The sequence below is a fragment of the Carlito syrichta genome, unplaced genomic scaffold (assembly GCF_000164805.1).
Source record: "Carlito syrichta isolate Samal-C Ts95f unplaced genomic scaffold, Tarsius_syrichta-2.0.1 Scaffold306547, whole genome shotgun sequence".
Taxonomy (NCBI): Eukaryota; Metazoa; Chordata; class Mammalia; order Primates; family Tarsiidae; genus Carlito; species Carlito syrichta.
In genome coordinates, this window is record NW_007250643.1 from 208,444 (window position 1) to 216,709 (window position 8,266).

The following is an 8,266-nucleotide window of genomic DNA, read 5'->3' on the forward strand; positions in this document are numbered from 1 at the left end:
GAAGCTTACATCAGAGTTTGTCATGGTGGCTTCTTGAACTGTACCTACGTATGCTATGCAACTGTGATATATGTGTATGTGTTCAATATTATAGCATAAGATAACATAAAGATAAATTAGCCCCATATTATTATCACTCAGCTATGAAGTCTGAGTCCTAAGATAAAATTGCAAAACTTCAATTTAAATGGACTGCTGATATACTCAAGACTAACAACTGGTGTTAAAGAAGAAAGAACGAGATGCAATTTTATCATGCAGGTTTATTCTTTATAAGTTCGCTTGATCAGAAGTAGTAAGAATTGTCATTTATATTGCTCAGCACATTAAGAACACAAGCTATAACAAAGGAAAATTCTTAAATTTGCTTTAATTTCCACATTTTTATCATAAGTTGTAATGTTTGTCCTAAGCAAACTCCAGGAGCTCATAATCTAAGGGGACAAAGAACCCATCTTCACCAGTAACACAAGGGGCCAGAGGTCAGCCAACCACCAAAGAAGGAGAATGGTTGGCATGATGGCGGGTTTCTTAGTGTTTATAAGCCATAAACACTAGAAGTAGAATGGAGTATTATAGGCTGCTTCAAATCCATTATTTTATAAGTGGAGAATTGGACTCAGTGAGGTTAAATTATGGACCCCAACCTTGGATGTATTTTAGAATTCATCCGGGAGATTTAAAAATTATTGATGCTGGCCCCACAAACAGAGATTCTAGTTTAACTGAGCTAGATGGGAGTCCAAATATCAGGATTTCTTTTTCAATTTCCAGGTGATTCTAATGTGCAGAGTTGAAATTTTCCTCGAAGTTCCCTAGAAATTAATGGAAAAACTAATCTTACAAGTCCAGATTTCCTGAGTCTAGTGGGGCAATGCCAGGTATTAAGTAGCAGTTAGTAAAAGAGAATGGAGTGTGTGTGTACATGTGTGCACTTGTGTGTGTTATCATGAGACCCACCTTGTTATCACATACATGGATGTATGCACGGTGATGACCATCTCTCTCAGGAGTGACCAACTTCCTATGACTTAGATGTGGTGGAAGTGGTGCTCTGACTCCAGGAACAGATCCTAAGAGAATCCTGAGGGAATCCTAAGAGAAACCGTTCTGCCCAGCCCTCTCAGGCTCAGATGGAAGGTTCTGGAGGAAGTCAGCCACTGCATCATAAGGGCTCTCATGCAGCCCCATGGAGACACCCATGTGGAGGGAAAGCCGGCAGCGTGAGAATGTGAGATGTTGGAAATGGTACGTCTGTCTGTACCAATCCCATGAGATGCTCACCCCACAGGGAACAGAGGGGGCTTTGTCTGCCTACCCCCACACAGACGCTCTGCCCTCTGTTGCCCCAAGACAAAGGGGAGGCGACCTGCTTTCTCCACTGCTGCATTGCTCTGGTCAGCTGGAAACCTCGGGAGGATTCATTTTCATCAGAGGACAGGATCCAGCAAGTGTCTGCTCTGTGAATGCACCACTGCACGGGGGGCTTGTCCCACTTGCATCTCCTGCCTAACTTTAGTCTTCATTACTAGCTTTTTTCTCATCACTAACCTTGGTTTTTGTTACTGATTTTGGTCTTTATTACTACCCGTGGTCGTCATTTTCTTGGCAGCTATGTCCTGTCTGCACACAGTCTCATCTGCCTCATGTGTACCACATAAGTTGGTCTCTAACACACTGCACTCTGAGTCTGCTAGTCGCTAGAATGTGCCAGGCTTGGCCTGCAAGAAACAGCCAAGGTCTTAGAAAACATCCTGAGCTATGTGGGTGAGCTGGTTACCACCGATTCTTCAGTATTCTAGGTTTAGATTTGTTTCCTAGATTTTAAACATGACTCTGGTACACTAAAATAAATACTGAAAAGTGATTCCTAAGTGTGTCTTCATGGTTGAACAGTCCGCCAGGAATTTGGGCAGGAGTTATGCTCAGGTGGCAGGGGTCACCTCTCTGTGGCTCCCTTGATTCCAGTTCCCCCAGACTACCCACTGCTCTGCCAACCCTGCCTGCCACCCACCAATCCTTACCTCCTGGCCTCTCCAAGGTGCCCTTTGGCCTCCTGCATGTCCACAGGTTGGTCAGCACCAAAATGCATCAGCAGACACTGTACCCCAGGCCTTCCTGCTTCCAGGCCCCCATGAATCCCAGCAGCCATGAGGCTCCTGACCCAGCATGGGTTCCTCAGCCATGTTTCCCATGGCCTGGGGAGACGCCAGAGAGAAAGCCACAGTCTGCCACTCTAACAATGCCATCGCAGCTTTTCCAGAGTAGTTGCTTGGTTTCCCCAGTTTGCTCATTTTCTATTGCCTTTGATGTATTTTCTTTAATAATTCTATGCTTTGCTCACTGACTTCATCATTCTGCAATTACCAGATGTTCTACCATGTATAGGTGTTTTTAATGCCTCAAAAGTTCTAATTTACTGAAATGAGCATCTATGTAAATTATGCACATTCAATTTTAAGCCCACATTTTCCCTTTTGTCCAAAATTATTTTTCCATGTGGTTCTATATAATACGTGTCTTGACAATTCAACTAAATTTTAAAAATTCAATTAATAAAGCAAACAAATTTAAATTAACATTTTTGTTTTAAGAAAAATAGTATCACTTATGTTTCGATGAATATGCTTTCTCATTTTCTTAGTCTTGCCATCTGTGAAGCTGCCCCCCGGTCTATTTTTCAACTGAAGCAGTAATCTTCCAAGGCATTACCCAAGAGTCCCCAAGATGCTCTGTCTTGGTGTCACAGCTGCTGAGGACATAACTCCAGATGCTGCAAATCCCCTTCTGACACTGTGATATGACAGTGTCACAGCTGCCTGTGAAACGCTCAGGGCCGGCTAAAGACTGCTTTCCACAGCAAGAGAAAAAAGGAGTCATTTATTAATTCTCATCACAGTGATCAGAGTCCCTAAATACCAACCAAATAGGTCACATATAGAAATAAATTTATCCAGTCCTCTTTTGATGGGCAGCACGATTGGTTTCATATTCTTGCTATTGTGAACAATGCTGCAATAAACATTCATGTGCAGGTATATTTTTTTATAGAGTGATTTGAGCTCTTCTAAGTATATTCCCAGTAGAGGGATTGCAGGGTCATATGGAAGGTCGATTTTTAGAACACCATGGAATATTACGCAGTCATAAAGAACAAAATCATGAACTTCGCAGCAACCTGGATAGAATGAGAGTCTGTAATACTGAGTGATCTTTCACAGAAACAAAGAATTGAGTATCACATGTTCTTACTCATAAGTAGACCTTAAACAACTGTCACAATACTATAAGAAAAAAGATTGACAGTAGCGGGAAACTGGGGAGGGAGATGGGATTGACAGTAGTGGAAATCTGCTTGGGGAAGGGGAGCACACCTAATCAACAAGGGTAACTGTAGAGAGAATATTTGTATACCTAACCCTGAAATGTATTCCACAATTTGAAAATAAAAAAATTTTTAAGTTAAAATAAATAAAGTTAATCCCTAAGAATGAAAAATAAATAAATTTAAATATCTTTTTCTTTTCTTGCCTGTAAGAAGATACTCAATTCTGTCCACCTGCACAGCAAGTGGGCCACTAGTCGATATTCCATTTATTTTATAGCCAGAGACAACGACGTTAAGTCGAACAAACTGTGCAATTCCTGTTGATCACACAACGCTTCCAGCCTTGAGGTTTCATTGTGTAGTTGAACATCCAGCTACCTCCATCCATCTATCACCCTCCTCTCACTCACCTTACAGCCCCCTCTGTCCACCCAGAGCAGAGCCTTTGCTACAAGCCCAGATGCCCTAGGATGGGTCACCCCCCATTTCATGTGGCCAGCAGGGAAAACAAGACATGGGAGCCCCCGCTGGGGGTCTGTGCAAGGTTGGCAAAATGAGACCATCAGGGCTCGTCTCAGCAGGGATGCCAGTTCTGACAGCTGAGGGGAGGTTGAGCTCAGGCCAAGGCCAGAGCTTGCCCCAAGCCTGCTCTCCACAGCCCATCTCCCCAGCGACTCATGTCTGGCTGGCCTTGACTAGGCTCTGGGTCAGCCCCTCCCACCACACCTGCTCTTCCTTATGGTCTCCTGGACCAGCACCAACAAGCACAATCTCAGAACGAGAATGAATCATCCTTGGTGAAAGAAAAGATTCATGAAACTCCCTGAAGATGACAGAAGCGATAAACCATCACACTTTTCACCCTTGTATCATCTTTTTTCTAGAAAGAACAGTAAATTCTTGAACTCAATCTTTGCTGGCATCCCCATCAGTCTCTGTGGCTCCCTGCTGGGACCGAGGAGGCCCAGCGTTCACCTCCACCCCAGAACAGGCAAATTGCTGGGCTTATTTCTTCTATACAATACATTTGTAACCTTAAGCCAACTCTGAACACTGGGGAAGGGGGACTCTCGAGGGATGTGGCTTTATGTGGTTCTGATCATGGGTGAACTCCACGTCCAACTTGCACATCATGCAGGCCATCAGGACAGCAAATAACCACACAGATGTCACTCCAGTCACTCCAGTCCCTGCAGAACCATGCTCTGCCCAAACTGAGCCTGGCCATGAGTAACAAGCAAGGATCAGGAAGCAGAGGGCCAGAAGGACAGACACCAAGCACCCCGGCATGGACACAGGCAAGGGTCAGGAAGCACAGGGTCAGGTGGACAGACACCAAGCACCCTATCATGAATCAGGTAAGGGCCAGGGACCAGGTGGACTGACACCAAGCATACCAGCATGGACATGGGTATAAGTCAGAGAGCACAAGGCCAGGTGGACAGTCACCAAGCACCCTAGCATAGACATGGGAAGAGTCAAAGGCCAGGTGGACAAAAACTGAGCACTCCAGTAGTACACAGGCACAGGTCAGGAGGCATGGGGCTGGCTCCCTGAAACTCCAAACACTCCCAGCACAGACTTCAGCACCACTCATTCTGCACAAAGTCCGTTCCACCTCCAGTCACACTTTATTTTGTTGCCATGCAGACAGGGTCACTCTAATTCTGTCCTTGCTTTGTTCTCATAAAGTAGCTGCAGATGCCATAATAAGGTAGGGGCTATGGGTTCAGAGCTGCCCCGGTGCCAGTAACTCAGCCAAGAGCCCAGCCACACAGGAAGGGTTTATGCAAGGCCCATGAGGGACTCAATCAACCCCGTCAGAGACCCCATTTCTCTCCTCTGTCTTTTACGACTGATGTAGGCAATGATTGTTTTAAAGACTGTCAAGAAACTTATTGAGGGCTCTTCAAGAGGACAATTTCACCATTTTATGAAAGGCAGATTAAGGAGCTGTGCCATGTACTTGGACAAGCCAGGAGAGAAATAGCCACTCACTGCTTCCCAAGGACTTGTTGCAGCAAGTGTGCTCACAGCCTCTTCCAAAGTGTTTCTGTTTCTATGAAAACTGACGGCACGAGTCTGGGCCGCTACATGGTGCTCGTGTGCAAACAGAAATGTGTGTGTGTAGCCAAGAAGTCTCCTCACACCCACACCCATTGATTAGAAATTCCTGAAAGTTTTTCTCTTCCAAATCCCTCTAGTTGTGTGTTCAAAATTGAACCAGGACTTTGTACCTGAAACTTTTCCACAATGAGACAGAAAACCTCAGCAAAACTCTCTTGGGTAGGTAAGATTTTGTATTCCTCATTCACACTTGTAAGTAAAGAAGGAGTCATACGAACCCAATGTCAGCCATAAGATGCAGCTTGCAGAATTGTGGCTTATGAATTTTTACTTTTAATATGAATTCTCAGGAAGGCACTCGAGTGTTTATGTCACTAGAAGGTTAAAACCATGTCTCCAATGGAGATGCCTGTCTTCACTGAAGGCTCTGACGTTGATTAAACCAGGGAATATTCAGGATTACTTCCTCTTCAGGATGCAGAACCATGAGCACAGGCGTGCAGAGAAACCAGGACAGGAACTACCTGTGTCCATCTGACCTAGCGAGCATCTGTGTGTGCCAGTCACCCTGGACATGGGTTACCCATACAGGGGCAGAATGTGGCCTTCACCGGTCTCGGCCCTGGTTGGAGGGACACAGATCCAGCGGTAACCCTCACCTTCACAGCTGAATCTCTCTTTCTTGTGTGTTAATCCAGAAATTTCCCAAAACTATCAGTTTTTCATTCTCTGTTTTCTATAATGACACCAGATTACAAACATAGTCAGGATCATTCCCGTTCCAGAAAATTAAGTCTCTGTGTCACTCAATGGCTCCACCCACCAGAACCCTGTCCTCCCTGGGGAAGCAGGTCACCACTTGAAAATGGACGACCGAGGTGCCCTCACCAGCTCTCCCAGGTCTCAGAGACCTCCTGACATCCAAGGGCCCCATCAGCAGCCCTTCCTTCTTCCCTCTGCAGAGTGATCTCCATCACCCTCTACTTTGCAGGGGACTCTCAGACACCAGCCCCCACTCTGGGGTGGGACATTTAATTTGCACATTTAATCATGTCCCACCCCAAAATGCATCCAGGTCCTAGAGAAGGGGCTCTTAGCTCCAGTTAGGGATCTGCAAACCCCTCAAATTAGTGTTTTGTCAAGAAAATATGTGGAATTAGTGTATAAGTTAAAGCAAAGGAAAATGTTTAAAATACCAAGCCCTAATTCTGGAAAGACTGATAACATCTGAATTCCTGGTAGAAATCATTCTCTCCAGAATTTTACTTTCAGTTAAGAAGAAAATCACAGGAACCACTGATATCTGTGAAGTGATTATTTACAGTCAAACTGAGAGTTTAACAAGGTACTTTTTCATAATTTTTAAAACATTTGATCCTCAAAAGTTTATGATGTTATTTTTTTAAAAGGGAAAAGATGGCCAGGTAGGGTGGCCATGAGCATGCCACTGCACTCTAGCCTGGGTTATGGCGTGAGATGGTTCACAGATAGGAAAACTAAGAGTAAGAAAGACCCACGGATGAAGTCAACTTGCAGGCACTGGTCAGTAAAGTCTCGGACACTGAGTTGTTGGAACAATATTTGTCAAACTCTCTGGCTGGGAAATGGGATCTGAGGATAGAAATGGAAATCAAAAGGACAAGGTTGGCTGGACTCAGTGGCTCACACCTGTAATCCCAGCACTTTGGGAGGCAGAGACAAGAGGATTGCCTGAGTCCAGGGTTTCAAGACCATCCTGGCAAAATGGGGAGACCTCATCTCTACAATAAATCAAAAAATTAACCAGGCATGGTGGCGTGTGCCTGTAGTTTCAGCTACTTGGAAGATTAAGGTAGAAGAATAGCCTGAGCCCAGCAGGTGAAAGCTTCGGTGGCTGGGAATGTGCCACTGCCCTCCCCTGGGCAAGAGAGTGAGACTCCAACACACACACAAAAAAATATTAGCCTGATGTGGTGGCACATACCTGTGGTTCCAGCTATTTGGAAGGCCAAGATGAAAGGATTGCTGAGCCCAGAAGCTTGAGACTGTGGTAGCAATGATTATGCTACTACACTCCAGCCTGGGTGACAGAGTAAGACTCCAACTCAAAAAAAAAAAAAAGACGAGGTGACTTCTGTCTAGGATGTAGAAGCTAGAAAGTGTCCCTCCACTCTACAGCAAAAAAGCCAAATAAACCACAGACTCATTGCTCTTTTTAAACCCACTATAGGGCTGAGGTCCCAGGGTAGTGGGGAGCCTGGCTTTTGAGGAATAGCAATGAGACAAAGAGAACCTGGCTCACCTGTAGCAAAGCATAGCCCAGCAAATAAAGAGAGTTTCACTCAATCTTAATAAATTGCTAGGCCAAGTGTGGGCCACCATAACACTAGAGTCCTGTGAGCCACACATACAAGAAAAGGTCCCACCCACGAGCTCAACTCCACACACTCCACCAGATACTGTGGGGACCTGCACACCAGAAAACATCTCCCTTGTTGAGCAGGCATGAGGGATGAAAGAAGAGATACTGCAGGAGGAAGTCACAATACCCCACCTAGACCTTTCTACCCTGTGGAGCAAATGCCAGCAAGGGGGTGGGACAGAGACCCATTGTCCCCTGCACATCTATTTATTTATTAAATAAATAAACCAATAAACTAATAGTAAATAAATGGACATGTTGCTAACATATACTTGAGTGGAAAAGGTGATTGACATGCATGAATATAAGGAGAATCTCAGCAGAGAGATAGAAGCTGTGTGACAAGATAGAAAGGAAATAGAAGATATAAGACAACATGATAAAATATATGAAGAATGCCTTTGATGGAGCTATCAGTAGACTATATGACTGAGAAAGGAATCAGCAAAACTGATAGGTCAATAGAAAGA